General features: G+C 42.5%; 1 long non-coding RNA gene across 1 annotated transcript; it reads left to right on the forward strand.

The window, feature by feature from the left end:
• The first annotated feature begins 109 nt into the window (after positions 1-109).
• On the forward strand, positions 110-16584 carry LOC309830713. Its single transcript, XR_014297523.1, has 3 exons — positions 110-241; positions 13360-13445; positions 16500-16584. It is a non-coding gene; the product is annotated as an uncharacterized lncRNA (long non-coding RNA).
• The last annotated feature ends 840 nt before the right edge of the window (positions 16585-17424 follow it).

The raw sequence follows: 17424 nt of genomic DNA on the forward strand, positions 1-17424 counted from the left end.
CAAGCCTGGGTGTGGCCTGAGTGAGGCCACGCCCCACCGCGTCTCTCCGCCACGCCCCCAACTACTACCCAATCTCCGAGGCCTCCTGCGACCCGGGGCACCCGGGGTCCTCAGCGCGGTATCTGCGCCCAGAGCAGTGGAAATAGTCCGTGTCCCCCTCCAGGCGCGGGGACTCGGGAGCCGAGCTCTGGGCGCCAGGACGCTGAGGGCAGCCTGGTTCCCGTTTCCAGTCAGATCTCAGGTAAATCGGGGGAGTTGGCAGTGCGCTCGGGGAACAAGCCTGAATCACAAGAGCACGAATCTTCCACCTCCCCTGCCCTCCCAGGAATCGCTCAGGCTTGCTCCTGGGCTGCCGAGTTCCCCCGGGCTCTGGAAGGCTCTGACTGCCAAGTTAAGTCCAAAGAGTGGTGTCCCTCATATCGAAACTTTAAACGAGCCACTAGCACAGGAAGATGAGGACTCCAAGCAATCCTAACGCTCCCCCAACTCTTTATAATCCCTGACAGCAGCATATCTTCTAGAACAGACTATCAATGGTATACAAGAAACACCCACGACAAGGTACAGAAAAAGTAAATGTGGTCAGTGCTTTCCTTTCGGGGACTATGGAGGACTCGTCCCTTCAGTCGTATGCCTGAGTGATAATGACCAACTGTTAATTAATCGAGTAGCTTTATGGCCTAAATAGTGACTCTAAATTCAGAACCAGGCCCAGCAAAGAAGATATCCAGGTGCAGTCCAGAGATGTCCCGACAGCCAGCTGGATGACCCTCACGTTGACTGGGTTGACTGGGTCAGTGACCTGGATTGTGGTGGTCACAGAGGGATCTGAGTGGGGGGGGAGAGGGCTGTCTTTTGAGCAGCTAGGAGCCTCTCCTGCTGCAAGCGGGGCCAGAAGGGGGGACCAGCAAGGAGCCTGGAGGACTGGCACAGGACCACAGGCAGAGTGGGCCCAGCACACCTTGGCTGCCCAGGTCCACGGATTCCTGCCCTGATCCTTGGCTCCTGACCCGCGTGTGGTTTTGTGTAGGAGAGGGTGGCTCAGGTGGCCTTTGATGACGCTCTGTGATACAACCTCCTCAAGAACAATGTCCTACCTGCCAACTTTCCTCTTTGAAGCTTGAACGTTATTTCAGAATGAGGAGAATAGGACAAGGTTGGTCTGGGTTCACTTTTCCCTTGTTTAAAGTATATTACAAGGTAATGGATATATGAAAAGAGATGAGAAGAACTTTTAAAAGCAAATGGATTTTACAAGTTAAAATGCAAGGTTGGTACACTACAGAAAAATAAGTTTAAAATTAGCTAACACTTTACAAGGATAGAAAGGTATGAACCCAGTATTCAATGAAGGTTTCTGACCACCAAGATAGAGTATGGAGTGGGGGTTTGAGGAAAGCAGATATATTCTATCTAATCCCTGTTAAGTCACAGAGTCAGAGTCTGCACATCTCTGCTAAGTTGGGGAGCTGGGAGACTGTGTCACCAGAGACCAGCAGAGCTCAGTCCCCATGGCAGATGCTTCCAGCCATTCTGACCTTGCCAGTCCTCAGGGCTCCAGGTTGAGGTCCAGACTCAGCATGCAGCTCAGGGTCAGGTGGATTCCTAGTTCGGTTTGCCCACAAGGAGGCGATGGTGGCCACTCACACACAAAAGTGCGGGCCCTCAATAGTTATATTTTTCACAATATAAAGAAGTTGTCATTCTGAGTTTTACACATCTTGAGCTTGGAAAAGAAACATGACCAGATTCCACTGAGAAAATGATTTTCTTAAACTAACATTAAACAGTCATAATATTTAAAATATGTAGAACAGGTATTATTACATTAGCATTCATCCATTCATTCTTTTTTTTTTTAAGGCTGGAAAATACAAGGACAGATTTTAAAATATGGAAGAGATTTTAAGTGTTCAAACACTGAGAGGGACTAAGAGGGAGAGGGGTTGAAGGCAGGAGAAAGAGGCAGTGCCTGGTAGGACAAGGAACTGCAGACATAGGGACGCCCAGAGCACAGGTGGCCCCTTCAGGAGGAAGAGGACAATTCTGCAGGAGGATGAGGAGGGCTGGCCGAGCAGGCTGTCAGACTCAGCCCCCAGGCCCAGGGGTCACACCCGTAGGTGCAGTGGGTGTGAGAAAGGCAGTAGCAAGCAGTGGGGACTTGGGAAACTGGAGAGTGGGCTGAAGGGCGTGATGCAGCCAGTGGTTGCCACGCTGAAATTCAGCGCCTATGTGGCCACATCTTCTGGATTTACATGTGCTCTCTCTTGACTGTAGCGTGTTGATAAGTTCTAATATTTTAGAGAACACTGTGCAGGACATCAAAACATGTTGTATCCAATATTCAGTTGAGAATTTGGTCTCTAGTCTGACTCTGCACTGCATTCCATCCTTCCAGCTATACTGCTGACATTATGAACTCTCAAAGTAAATTAAAAATTCTGTATAAAATAGCCACAGAATACAAAACAACACACTAAATAAATACCAACAGTAGTATTAAAATGTGTCCTACCATATACTAATTTTTTTAAAGGTTTTCAAAATATTGTCTGGGTAAACTTTGGTAATCCACGATGTAAAGAATATTTTTTAATCTGAATAAAAAATAAAAATCATTATTTATTAGCTTCTGTGATAGTGGAATAGAGAAAATAAATTTTCTACATGTCTATAGTATTAAGAATAAATAAATACAAACCAAGGCTTCAAGAATTTAGAAAGCAATTAAATTTAAAATAAATAACATGTGGAATTCTATTTCTACATGTTTCAGTCCTGTTAGGTTTTGTGTTTCTAGGAACATATTTATTTTATTCAGATTATCCAATTTGTTGACATATGGTTGTTTGTAGTATTCTGCTGTGATATTTTTACTTCTGTAGAATCAGTAGTCCTGTCCCATCTTTCGTTTCTGATTTTAGTAATTTGCATCTTCTCCCTTTTTTCTTAGTCAGTCTAGCTAAAGGTGTGTCAATTTTGTTAAACATTTCAAAGAAATTTCCTGAACCTTTTCATTGATATTCTCTACTGTTTTTCTATTCCCTTTTTTATTTATCCCTGCCATAATCTTTATTATTTCCTTTCTTCTGCTAGATTTGTGTTTGATTCTTTCCCTAGTTCCTTAATTTATTAAGTTAGGATGTTTATTTGAGATCCTCTTATTTTTAATGTGGGCATTTCTAGCTGTAAATTTCCCCCTTAGCAGTGCTTTTGCTGTGTTCCATTAGTGTTGGCATTCTGTGTTTTCATTTTCACTCATCTCTAAGTATTTTCTAATTTCCCCTGTGATTTCTTATTTGACTCATTATTTAAAATGTTTTGTTTAATTTGCACAAATTTGTGGATTTTCCAGTTTCCTTCTGTTATTGATTTCTAACTTCATCCCATTATGGTTGAAGTAGATAGTTGATATGATATCTATTTTTTAAATTCCTGATGCTTTATTTGTGTCCCCACATATCTTGGAGATTGTGCCATGTGCGCTTGAGAATAATGTGTACACTATTGTTGTTGGGTTGAATGTTCTAATATGTCTGCTGAATCTAGTTCATTTATTATGTTGTTCAGGTCCTCTATTTCCTTACTTTTCTTCTGTCTGGTTGTCCTGTCCATTATTGAAAGCATGGTGGCATGGTGTTTAAGTCTCCAACTATTATTGTAGAACTAGTTCTCTCTTCAATTCTGTCAGTTTTTGATCAGTTATTAGGTGTGTAAATGTTTATAATTTTTATATCTTCTTGCTTTATTGAACACTCTGTAATAGATAATGTTCTTATTTCTGTCTTATAACATTTTTTGATTTCAACTCTATTTTGTCTGATATTAGTATAGCCCTGCTCTCTTTTGGTTACTGTTTGCTTGGAATATCTTTTTCCATCCTTTCACTTTCAACCTATCTAGGCCTTTGATCTAAAGTCTGACTCTTGTAGATATCATGTAGTTCAATCATGGTTTTTTAAGGCATTCTGCTTATCTCTGCCTTTGATTAGAGAGTTTAATTCATTTACATTTAAATAAATTATTGATGAGACACTTACTTCTATCATTTTGCTATTTGTCCTCTATTTGCCTTATAGTTTTTTCTCCCTCATTTCCTGCATGACTATCTTTTATGTGTAGTTGATGTTTTGTCATGAAACTTTTCATTTTCCTTCTCATTTTTATTTGTGTTTATTCTATAGCTATTTTTCCTTGTAGTTACCATTGGGGATTATATTCAACATCCTATAATTACAACACTCTAATTTGAATATCTACCAGCTTAATTCGAATAGCATTCAAATACTTTGCTCTTATACAGCTCTGTCCCCTCTCTTTGATTATTGATGTCACAAAATTACATCTTTATACATGTGTGTCAAAAAACATAGACTAATAATTATTTTCTAATGGACTAATCTCTTAAATTATATATAAAACAAAAAGAGAGTTATAAAACAAAGTTATAATAGTACTAGCTTTTATCATTACATGTGTATTTACCTTTTCCAGGAGTCTTTTTTTCTTCACATGGCTTCACATAACTCTCTAGTCTCTCTTCATTGCAACCTGAAGGACTCCTTTTAGCATTTCTTGTAGGGGAGGTCTAGTGATAAAAAAACTCTCTCAGCTTTCACTTATCTGGGAATGTCTTAATTTCTACTTAATAGTTGAAGGACAGTTTTGTCAGATATAGGATTCTTGGCTGACAGGTTTTTCTTTCCTTTATCACTCTGAATATGTCAACCCACTGCTTCTGGCTTCCAAGGTTTCTAAGAGAAATCTGATAATAATCTTTTTGGAGAGCTCTTGTATGTGATGAGTTACTTCCTTCTTGTTGCTTTTAAGATCTCTCTTTGTCTTTGTCTTTCAATAGTCTGATTATAATGTGTCTTGGTGTGCATCTCTTTGAATTTATCCTACTTGGAATTCCCTGACTCTTTCTTCTTCCTTCTTGAACCTTCCTTTGAATCCTTCCAGTGAATTTTTCATTTCAGTTATTGTAATTTTCAGTTCTAAAATGTACTTTTGGTTCCTTTTTTATGTTTTCTATATCTTTTTTGATATTTCCATTTTTTACACTCATTTTTGTTTTTGTTTTACATCTTTATTGGAGTTCAATTGCTTTGCAATGTTGTGTTAGTTTCTGCTTTATAACAAAGTGAATCAGCTCTATGTATATATATATATCCCCATATCCCCTCTCTCTTGCGTCTCCCTCCCACACTCCCTATCCCACCCCTCTAGGTGGTCACAAAGCACCGAGCTGATCTCCTTGTGCTATGCAGCTGCTTCCCACTAGCTATCTATTTTACATTTGGTAGTGTATATATGTCCATGCCACTCTCTCACTTCATCCCAGCTTACCCTTTCCCCTCCGTGTCCTCAAGTCCATTCTCTACGTCTGCGTCTTTATTCCTGTCCTGCCCCTAGGTTCTTCAGAACCATTTTTTTTAGATTTCACATATATGTGTTGGTATATGGTATTTGTTTTCCTCTTTCTGACTTACTTCACTCTGTATGACAGACTCTAGGTCCATCCACCTCACTACAAATAACTCAATTTCATTTCTTTTTATGGCTGAGTAATATTCCATTGTATATATGTGCCACATCTTCTTTATCCATTCATCTGTCGACGGACACTTAGGTTGCTTCCATGTCCTGGCTGTTGTAAATAGTGCTGCAATGAACATTGTGGTACATGACTCTTTTTGAATTATGGTTTTCTCAGGGTATATGCCCAGTAGTGGGATTGCTGGGTCATATGGTAGTTCCACTCATTGTTTTCCTAACTCTGTCCACATCTTTTAGCTCTTCGAGCATCTTTAAGACTGTTGACTTAAAGTCTAGTAAGTCCACCATCTGGTCTTTCTCAGAAATAGTTTCCACTGATTTACCACCCCCCTCCCCTTGGAATGGGCCATACTTTCCTATTTCTTGTATGCCTTGTGATTTTTTTAAAAAATGAATATTTGAATCTTATAATGTGGTAACTCAGAAGATTAGATTATCACCCTTCTCCAGAAGTTGCTGTAGTGTATGTGTGTGTGTGTGTGTGTGTGTGTTTCAATTGTTATATGGTGTCTTTGTGTCAGGGATCAGTCTGAGATGTACATGTAAGGTCTGTGTGGTGCCTTTCTAAATTCCCCCATATATATGGTTGCTTTTGAATGTCCTAGACCTCAAATGTCTGGTTTCCAAAAGGAGAAAAAGTGAAACATTGAGAAGAGAAAAACCATGGCACTGGCCCTTTAAATCTCCTGGCAGCAGCAGGAGTTGGAGAGTCCAGGTAGCCAGGAGGGAAAAAGACAAGACACAGCAGGTGTTGGCCAGCCTTTACCTGGCAATCAGACATATCTGGGGCTGGGACCAGGCCAGCTGATGCAGCTGAGAGCAGTAAGGGGCCCAGCTGGCCATGAGGCCTCCATACCAGGCTGGTACTTTCCTGGCAGGGCAGTGGAGAGCAACCTCAGGGTTAGGTATAGCAGGTGAGAGGTCTAGTTGAGCTCTTCAAAGCAGAGGTAATCACAGCATTTGCCCCAACTCCCCTCCTAAGTTGGGGACCCATTTACTGGGCAAGGGTACTACCCTTCAGTGACCCTGACAGCAGAAGAGAACATCCAACTGGGGCAAGTGCAAGGGAACTTACTGAAGAGAAGTGGGCAGCTGAGGCCTTAAAGGATGCCTGGAACTCTCCAGGGCTCCGGGGTCAGTTCTGCCCTGGGCTGGAAGGAGCAGCTGGCTTTCTGCAGGCAGAGATTCTCCTTTAGGCCCTGAGTGTGGGGAAGGAGAAGAGCCTGACTCAAGGTCTGGAATCCATCAGAGCACAGGCACCGAACACACAGACTGCCCAGGGAGGCCCGTGACAGCTGTGCTCTGTGGGGTTAATATGACAAAGAAGACAGCATCTGTGAACTAAATCTCAGCTTTTCTTCCAACTTCTTTGCAACAAAAAGGGGAAACTGAGGCACACTGAGGCTAAGCAACTTTCTCATGCTCACATAGCTAGGAAAGGCTGGAACGCAGCCTGGCCCTGGCTCTCCCGAAGGTCTATGCTCTTTCTGCTGCACTCCCCTCACTGCCACCCAGCCACCCCTGTCCCTCAGGAGGCCCCGTCATTCACTCTGTCTCTACAATATTCTTCTGTTTCAGAAGGAGGCCCACAGCTTCCCTAAGGTGCAAACTCAGGAGGCACCCCAGAAGAACAAAGGAGCTCAGAAGGTGCCTGTGTAACTTGCAGGAGATGCTGAATGACTCAGCAAAACTGGATAAAGCTTGATGAGGGAGGTGCCAGGCCAGGCTCTAATTATTCCTCTTAGCGGAGAGAGTATTTAAAATTCCTTAGCCTGGTTTTGGGACCCTCTCGAATTTCCTAACTTGCTCCTGTAACTTTGTCACCTGGTCTCTGAGACAGGATGGCCCTCAGGTGTGTAACATGAGCAGGGGATTCAAGGATTAATAATTCCCTCAGAACCTGGAGAGATTAATGTGACCTCATCTTCTAACACTAAAACCTTCACGCTACTTCCTCCCACACTGACCTTGATGGAGTGAACGATCCTCCCGTCTTCGTGTCTTTGGCTGTCCTCCACCCACCTCCCAAGAAGCACCTTCTGGCTTGGAAGAAAGGACCTAAACATCCACTGGGCTCCCATCTACAGAGACTGACTCGGAGGACATGTCCCCCTGGTCTTCTCTGCTCCCTTGTCCCTAAGGGTCATCGTTGACAGGACGGATGTTTCCACTGGCCTTAGCTGCAGCTGGAGCACAGAATCCTCCTGGACCGCCCTTCAAGGGGCTGCCAGGGTGGCTCCACCCACTCCTGCCCACCTGGCCTGCCAGGTGCTCTGAGACCTGGGAAATGCAGAGCCTCTAGCTGGAAACATCTGGGGAAGAAGTGAAATCTGTTTCTACCTCTCAGCCCCGGGGATCTGAAAAACCAAGCTCTGGAAGCTCTCAGAAGCCAAATGAGTGGGCGGAAACAAGAGCTGGGTTGGTGCTGGGGAGAAGGTTCTCTAAAATCTAAAAGGATTTAGGTGAAGGAGCTGTATTCCAGAGAAATGCCCTGGTGAACTGAACTGATCCAGGCAGCCTTTGATCTATAAATACGTTATTATCCTCTTGCTTTTACCTTTCTTAGAAGTCCCAACTCTGTTAGTCACTCATTCAACAAACATTTCGTTACCTCTATGTGCTGGGCTCCATGTATGACTCTGAGAAGGCAAAGAAACAATCCCCACCCTCAGGAAGCCTATGGTTTAGAACTGAGCTGTGCCACGTGGGATCCACCAGCCACATGTGGCCACGGAGAACCTGAAGTGAGGCCAGTGCAGCTGAGAAACTCAAATCTTCATTTTATTTCATTTTAATTAGCTTAAGTTTTTAAACTGATACTCAATTCAGTCATTGAAATCTTTTAGGTATATTTGGGATGATTTGGGTATGTAAATCAATTTTTTCAACTGTAAATGTTTTGAAATCTAGATACAGGTTAAAGTATTTCTAGTGAAAACTTAGGATCTGAATTGAGACGTGCTCTAAGTATAAAGTATACATCAGATTTCAAAGACTTAGTAGGGACAGAAAATCTTGTAAAATATCTCATTAATCATTTTAAGTTGATTTACATGTTGAAATTATAATTTTTGGATATTTTGGGTTAAATAAAACATACTATTAAAGTTACTTTTTAATGCGGCTATTAGAACAATTAAAATTAAACAGGTGGCTAGCATTATACTAGTCTTCCTCGACTTTGGAGAGATTATGTCCATAAACTCACTGTAAGTTGAAAATGCATTTAATACACCTAGCCTACCTTAAATATTCTCAGAGCAATTACATTAGCCTACAGTTGGGCAAAATCATCTAACACAAAACCCATTTTATAACTGTGTTGACTACCTCATGTAATGTACTGAATACTGTACTGAAAGTGAAACACAGAATGGTTGTCTGGCACCGAATGGTGGTAGTGCATCGGTTGGTTACCCCCGGAGACCGCGTGTCTGGCTGAGAGCCGCTGACTGGCCACCCAGCCCAGTATCAGGAGAGAGTGTCATACGGCGTATCACTAGCTCGAGAAGAGAGCAAAATTCAATATTCAAAGCAGGTTTCCACTGGATGAGAAGGGGTTTCGCACCATCGTAAAGTCAAACCATCGTTAAGTTAGGGACCGTCTGTATTTCCACTGGATGGCGCTGGTGGAGAGTATGAGGAAATCCACAAAGAAGGGCCACCCGGCGTGGCAGCGTCCGGAGGACAGTGAACGTGGGAGAAAATGGTCAGGAAAGTCTGAGGGAGCCAAGTATGAGCGGCACCTTGGAAGGTGCACTCAGATGTGGGTGTCACCATTCTGCGCAGAGGGAGGACACAGGAACAGGATGCAATGGGCACCTTCCAGGAACTGCAGGGGCGTGGGAGGAGGCACGTCTCTTCAGCTCACCACCACCCCCTGGCGGCCACAGCCCATGGTCAAGGAGACAGCTGAGGACAGCAAAGGGACGGCAGGTGCTGGGCTGGGGGAGGGGGAGCTGCCCCTCTTCCCTCCACACTTAGGCCTCCCTCGATTTGAGGGTATGTTTGTGCTGCTTTCTTTGGGCTGCAGAATCGAGAGCCTACTGGGTCCTGAAGTCCATCCATCCATTTCAACATGGCACTTAACGATGTGAGCTAGACCCTATATCTAAAGGTAGTGCAGGGATCCCGGCTTGAGTTAAAGAAAATCCAAAACCTTGCCTTAGCATGGCGATGTCCTTTCTTACTGTGATGACGGGGGCGGGGGGGGGGGGAGTGATGGTGAATTCGACTTCTCAGATATGGCATTTGAAATGAGCACTGAAAAGTCCTCTGGGATGAGCCTTCGAGGGACTGCCGGCAAGCTGAGCTAAAGCGCTCTCAGAGGCTGCCTGGGGAGGGCATCCCTCAGAACCGCAGCAGCCTCACAGGAGAGGCTGAAACAAAGCCAAGTGGGAAGGCCGAGGTGTTGTGGAGACTCCCAGAAATGACGGAGATGGGGAGGGAGCAGGCCTCCTAAAATGCAGGTACTTGGAGTCGCAGCAACCCCATTTTAATTCTGGGCTATTGGGTCCTGGGAAAATATGGACCACATTCTTTATGGAGCATAAAAAGAGGAGACGGGGAGAAGTACCCATTTTATTGATTCTAAGATGCCCTTATTTTTTCCACATTCTAACATCTCTAAAATCAGGATGTCCTTGTACACACTGCTATATTTAAAAAGGATAACCAACAAGGACCTACTGTATAGCATAGGGAACTCTGCTCAATGTTATGTGGCAGCCTGGATGGGAGGGGAGTCTGGGAGAGAACGGATACATGTATATGTATGTCTGAGCCACTTTGCTGTGCACCTGAAACTATCACAACATTGTTAATTGGCTATACTCCAGTATAAAATAAAAAGTTTAAAAAAATAAGAAGATAGGGGCTTCCCTGGTGGCGCAGTGGTTGAGAGTCCACCTGCCGATGCAAGGGACACGGGTTCGTGCCCCGGTCCGGGAAGATCCCACATGCCGTGGAGCAGCTGCGCCCGTGAGCCACGGCCGCTGAGCCTTCACCTCCGGAGCCTGTGCTCCACATTGGGAGAGGCCACAGCAGTGAGAGGCCCGCGTACCGCAAAAAAAAAAAAAAAAAAGAAGAAGATAAAATCAGGATGCCTTACAGTCAACAGCGCTTTGTTGTTTACATGGTAGGGTTTCTAAAACTTCTTATTTGTCCATAAAATAAAAATGCACCTCACAATTGATGAAATAGAGTCTGTGTGCTTTTTTCCTCCACTCTGACATTTTTTGGGTTACAGTCCGTTTCTCAAAGCAGACTTGTATATACCATTAATATTTTGTTATGCAAAGTGTGTGCAGGGCCTAAAAGAATACTCCAGCGCACCCATGGAACGACACTGGTTCCTTTAGTGGACCAAATGGCCAAGGGCCGCTGTGATGTGGGGAACAGCCACCCAAGCTAGTGACAGTGGGCTGTGTCACAGGATTTTAGGATATGGGCCATCAGTGAGGCATCTCTATCTCGTTCCTCGCCCACACTAGGTGGCTAGTTGGTTAATTGGTGCCTTCAGGCTGAATGAAGGAGATTTTCTTCACCTAGAAAATAAGGATTATTATACCCATCCTATCTCATAAGGTGGCTATGCAAATCAAGTGACAGTGATCTGCAAACTCTAAAGTGTTATACCCAATATAAGCAAAGAAAGTTGTCATTTAAGAGGATTCAACTAAGAACAAGAAGATGGAAATTATATCAGAGAGACACAGGCAATCCTTTGTCCTCTAATCCACGCACATGCCCTGGTTGTGTTGCTTAACTTTTATTAAAAAAATAAATAAAAATCAGCCTTTCCTCAAGCTCTGCTGACTTCAAAGCAATAATTCTCAACCTTGTCTGCACAAGAATCACCTGAAGAACTTTTAAAACAGTACTGGGCCCCGTCACAGACCAATGAAGTACGAATCCCCGAATGTGGTAGCATCTGTAGTTTTAAAAGCTCCCTGGGTGATTCTCTCGTGGACCAGCGTTGAATAGTTGCTTCACAGAATATGCTGTCTTCTTATCAGAAACACAGAATATCCACACTCCAGGATTTGGTCAGAAGACCTCAGTCTGAACTCTCTACCACTTGGTAATTATCAAATGCTCCGCCGCAAGAAATAATATTCTTTATATTATTTCTGCAGTTCATTCATTCCTTTAGATACTTTAGGTTGTAACACTGGATTAAAACAGACTTTCAGAAAGTGAGTCTTTAGACCACCTTTTTTTTTTAATTGAGGTAAAATACACATAACATAAAATTCACCGTCTTAGCCTTGACCACACTTCTGGGGCCACTCATAAAGCGTCTTTAACAGAACAGAGCTTTGACATTTTGACTTCTGCCTGCTGTTATGCGAGAGCCTGGGTAAAGTCCCCTTTATGGGACTGGAGACCCTCTGACATCACCATGAAACAGGTGCTCCTGCTGTGACCTGCAGCTATGGGTTACTGTGACACTGGCCCTCGTGGCAGGGAGCCCCGTGATGCCCTACACGGTGTGATCGCGAGAGGCCATGTACAGCCTGGCCAGGAGGGGAAGACAGTCCTCAGCTCGGTGGATCCTAAACCAGTTCTTTAGAAGGATGTTGCAAGAAATAGCTTCCTGAAACCTGTCATTGAATTTTCCCTTGTGAATAATGTGGATAGTATTCACTGTAACAGGATCCTGCAGGAAACATTCCTCTAAGGGATCATTACCAGAACAGGGGCAATTTCCCCAAGCCACTTGTTCATTTTCAAAATTGTACAGGTACAGAATTGCATAACAAATTGTACTTCACTCCTTGCCTTTACTTCTAGGAAATTTACCACCAAATTTTGTCATTTGGAAAGAACACAAGGTCTCACAATGTTCATTCTGTGTTAATCTGGCCTCTGACTCAGCACTATTTCTCTTCCTTTTATGGTACTTTTTTCCCAATTACCTTGCTTTTTAAAACTTTGTATGTCTTTTTATGTCTCTTGAAATGCCTCTTGCAAAAAGGGAGAGACCAGAGTGGGCAAGGGAGAGACATGGGCACCTGAGAAGTACAACTGTTATAAAAGAAAGCAACACTGAACAACATACATCGCCAGACACAGAACTGTTTTGCTATATGGGCCAAGAATTTTAAATGGTGGGCACTGTCGCTGCCCTCCAGCCAGAGGCCACCAGGAACACAGCTGCGGTGGCCAGGCGGGTTTATTGATCTTTGCAGCCAGGGAGAACACTCAGGGACCAACAGAGTGTCTCAGGACGAGTGTTAGAAAGACTCTATCAGGGCATTTGGGTTCTGGTTGGCTAATCTGGGAGAAGTCCAAGGAAGCAGGGCCTACATCTAGATTTAATGCTGTCAGAAATTTGCAGGGGATGGGGAATGGGGGCAGCGATTCTGTGATTGGGTATTTTGTGAGTAACACAGTGACCTTGTTTTTGTCTGTGATTAGGTAAAATGATGGAGTGATCTTGTTTTGTTTCATTTTATCATGATCTCAGAGTAACTGTGAGGTTTTTACTCTGTGGGCTTATTGGTCGAAGAAGAGAACAGGGTCCTGCTGTCAGCATCAGAGCAGCTTGCAATAACTTTGAGGTCTTGCTCTGAATGTCAGATCAGTTCCCGACGCCAGGGACTGCTTTCTTTCTTTCTCAGCGCCACCCCCAGCCCCAATCTTTGGGCCAAGCAAGGACAGACAAAGTCAGACCACAGGACGTTAATTCAGGAAATCCAGATTTCCTCCAGAGATTTTGCTAAGAGCAGAAGAGTGTGCATTGAGTGTAGTCTGCAGTTAAGCTGAAGTTAATCTTTTCCTCTCCTCTTGTTGCAGGATGAATGGTTGAACTATCTGATGTGACAATGGCTGTACAGTCATATTTAAGACTCAGGACGTGGGGACTTCCCTGGGGTACAGCGGTAAGGAATCTGCCTTGCAATGCAGGGGACACAGGTTCGATCCCTGGTCAGGGAACTAAGATCCCACATGCCGCGGGGCAACTAAGCCCGTGTGCCACAACTACTGAGCTTGCACACCTCAACTAGAGCCCGTGTGCCGCAAACTACAGAGCCTACACGCTCTGGAACCCACACGCCACAACTAGAGAGAAGCCTGCGTGCCACCACAAAGAGCCTGTGGGCCTCAACTAAGACCCTACGCAGCCAAAAATAAATATAATAAATAATTAATAATTATAATAAAATAAAGAAATAACACATCTAAATCTTTTTTTAAAAGACTCAGGACATGATACATTAGCCAACTGTCAAATAGGCAATTATCAGAAACAAAATGACTTTCAATCCTTGTAATACATCTCCAAACCAAAGGTAAAGTAGTACTTTCCTTTTCAGGAAAACAAAGTAATTAAATTATCCTCTTAAATAGAATCGATGCTGTTAGTTGTTTAATTGACATAAGTTGATAAATTGATATCAGAATGTTAATCTTTTTTTTTTTTTGGCTGGGCGGCATGCAGGATCTTAGTTCCCTGACCAGGTATCAAACCCACACCCCCTGCAGTAGAAGCGTGGGGTCTTAACCACTGGACCACCAGGGAAGTCCCAATAGCAGAGTGTTAATCTTGATCTGAAGTCTTGAGCAGAAGCTGTCCACTTCTGAAGTCAGCAACTTCTGGAAGATTCCTAAGAATCTCAGTTTAAGATTTCCAGTGGAGTGGACATCCAGGAGTCAGAAGGAAGTGTTTATCTTTTGAGGTGGGAAATATTAACCTAAGGATCAATACTTTGGAATTCTGTTGGTCTGTTTTTAACTGTACCTTAATAGGTCATTTTTATCTAAGTTCAAGGGCAGTTTATCTCAGGTATCTTTTCCAGAACACTGTTGCAAATGAGAAGTGAGTGGTTTGGAAATGTAGCTTGTAACCATTGATGATAAAGCTGGAGCTACTGTATGTGTTCCTTGGGTACTTGATCATATTTCATTGCAGTAGGATAGAATTTAGATTGAGGGTGAAATTTTTAAAGGCATGGACCAGAAATTTATTAATTCATAAGGAGATAAACTGCGAGTCCCAGAGGGGGTTGATCTTATACATCTTAAAGCCAATGGCAATATTTTAGGCCATGGAAGTTTAAGGGAGCTTATTAATTTCAGTATTTAGAATTCCATTAGTTCTACTTTTCTTAAGGACTGTGGATGATAAAAACAGTAAGATTTGGGCTTCCCTGGTGGCGCAGTGGTTGAGAGTCCGCCTGCCGATGCAGGGGACACGGGTTCTTGCCCCGGTCTGGGAAGATCCCACATGCCGCGGAGCGGCTGGGCCCGTGAGCCATGGCCGCTGAGCCTGTGCGTCCGGAGCCTGTGCTCCACAACGGGAGAGGCCACAACAGTGAGAGGCCCACGTACAGCAAAAAAAAAAAACAAAAACTAAAACAAAAACAAAAAAAACAGTAAGATTTGGAGTTAAAAGGCAAACATTATAGATTTCCTTAATAATGGTGCCAGTAAAATGAGTGTCTGTCATTATTAGAGAGATAAGTAGAAATTCCCCAGGCCAGAAAAAAAATCAAGCAAAAAAAGATTTTTTTTTTTTTTTTTACAATTAGAGCCACAGCTCTCTGGCAAGGGAAAGCTTTAACCTACTCTGAGAAGAAACCAGAAAATAACCAGAACATAGTATTTATAATCCATTGCAAGAGACATTTGTATAAAGTCCATTTGGAGGATTGGAATTTGGTCCTTGTCCGTAACCTACCTTTACAATTTACCAGGATCACATCGTTGGCAGTAGGATGTGTTTTAAAAACATCTTTGTCAATATCTTTAAAGTTACCCCACCACTGTTTGTTTAGTATTGTCAGTGTATCTGCTCCTATAAGTAATATCATGAAGCATTTTTGCTAAACTCCAATTTAAATTATTTGATGTTATGAGTCAGCCATTCTGAGAGCACCAAAAGTTATCCTTATGCAACTTTCCCCACTTCTGAATTTTTCCAGTTTCCATTTTTCCAAATTAGGGATTTGTCTCTGACAGTTAAGAATAGCCTCTTTGAATTCCTCCAAGGCCTCTCTTTTCTTTACAATTACAGGAGCAATTGTCTTGGTTACCACTGCTTATGTAGCAGAATGGTCAGCTAAAAGCATTACCAGGTGGTGGTGGGTCTTGGTGCTTTGAATGAAGTTCTACTTTTATTATAGCTATGTCTTTAGGTAACAGCAAATCAGCTAAAAGGTTTTTCATAACTTGTCCAATTTATATGTTTTGTCAAAATTAGAAAACTCTTCACGTCTAAAGAATTCCAAATTTGCAGACTACCCCAAAAGCATATCTACTATTAGTATACATGCTTGTTCTTTTACTTTTTAACCAGCTGGCAGGCCAAGGTGAGGGCAAGTATTTTAGCCTTTGGAGCTGATTTAATTTCTGGACTGGTCTATATTTTAAGGGTGAATTTAGATCTGTGATAGCATTTTAAACTACAAACGAAATTAGGTAAGGACTAACCAAGAGAATTTCCAACAAAATGATTTAAGAGTATGAGAAAAGCACTGAAAGTTATGAGAATCATTTGGTTAAAAAAATAAAAGGAACCTCTGCTAATCTGGGCATAAAATAATTTAGTCATTTTACATGAAAGATCGAATTCTAATTTTACTCCTTTGGTACATTATTTTTGTAACAGATTGTAGTAAAGGATCTATTAATATTCCTTTATTTGTATGTATTTAGGCATATGTAGATATATAAATATAAAATAGATAATTTAAAGCTTTTAAATATAGCTTTAAAATATAATTAACTTTTCCATATATTAACTAAAACAATATGTGTCATATTAAATTTATCATTTGAATAAATTGTAATAATTTTTCTAAATAAACAGAAAATCACCTCTTATTCTGTGTATATACCTATATCTCTCTGCAATTACTATATCTAAGACAATTAACTAACTACACTAATTATTATCTTTAATTACAGTAACCAATATTTTTTCTTGTTTTTAGACACAAGAGAAACTCAGAGGAAAGTTTAGAAGCCATCCAGCTGTCTTTTATGAGCATTTATTTCACAGCATGTAAACATTTTGAGGTGGCCAAAACAAATATACATGCATTAGCATCCATATTGTGTTACTTTACTGGCATTTTAAGAAATAAGGACAAATTTAAATTATGTTTAGTAACCCGTGTTTTTGTATCTTTCCCCTCCTCTTAGAAACCACCTTAGTTCTGTCTGCCTGGATGCAGGAGCTCTTGTCCAACTCCAGCTGGGTGATGCTTGGTCTTTGACCAAGTCCCAGAGGTGCAGGTCACACTGAATGTTTTTATGGATGGTCACACTATAGTTCTCATGTTGGCTTTTCCATCTGAAACTGTGCCCCCCTCCAAACCAAACACCAGCCCCATTCATTCTTTCCCACTATAATGCTCATTCCTGTGTATCTTTCTAACTGGTACAGTTTCACCAGACAATTTGAAACTCCACTGGCCACTTTTGGGGAACTTTACGACGGACAAATTGTTCATTTGACAGGCACCTTAAAATAAAACAAACAGGACTTCCCTGGTGGCACAGTGGTTGAGAATCTGCCAATGCAGGGGACACAGGTTCGAGCCCTGGTCTGGGAAGATCCCACATGCCGCGGAGCAACTAGGCCCGTCAGCCACAACTACTGAGCCTGCCCGTCTGGAGCCTGTGCTCCGCAAAAAGAGAGGCCGCGATAGTGAGAGGCCCGCGCACTGCGATGAAGAGGGGCCCCCGCTTGCCGCAACTAGAGAAAGCCCTCGCACAGAAACAAAGACCCAACACAGCCAAAAATAAATTAATTAATTAAATAAATAAATAAAATAAAACAAACAAAATCCCCAACTGTCCAAGTCAGCTTTCTTTAATTAGTGTTAGGAAACTAGCTTCTAAAAGTAATTCAGA

This window comes from Grampus griseus (assembly GCF_964374135.1).
Source record: "Grampus griseus genome assembly, chromosome: 1".
Taxonomy (NCBI): Eukaryota; Metazoa; Chordata; class Mammalia; order Artiodactyla; family Delphinidae; genus Grampus; species Grampus griseus.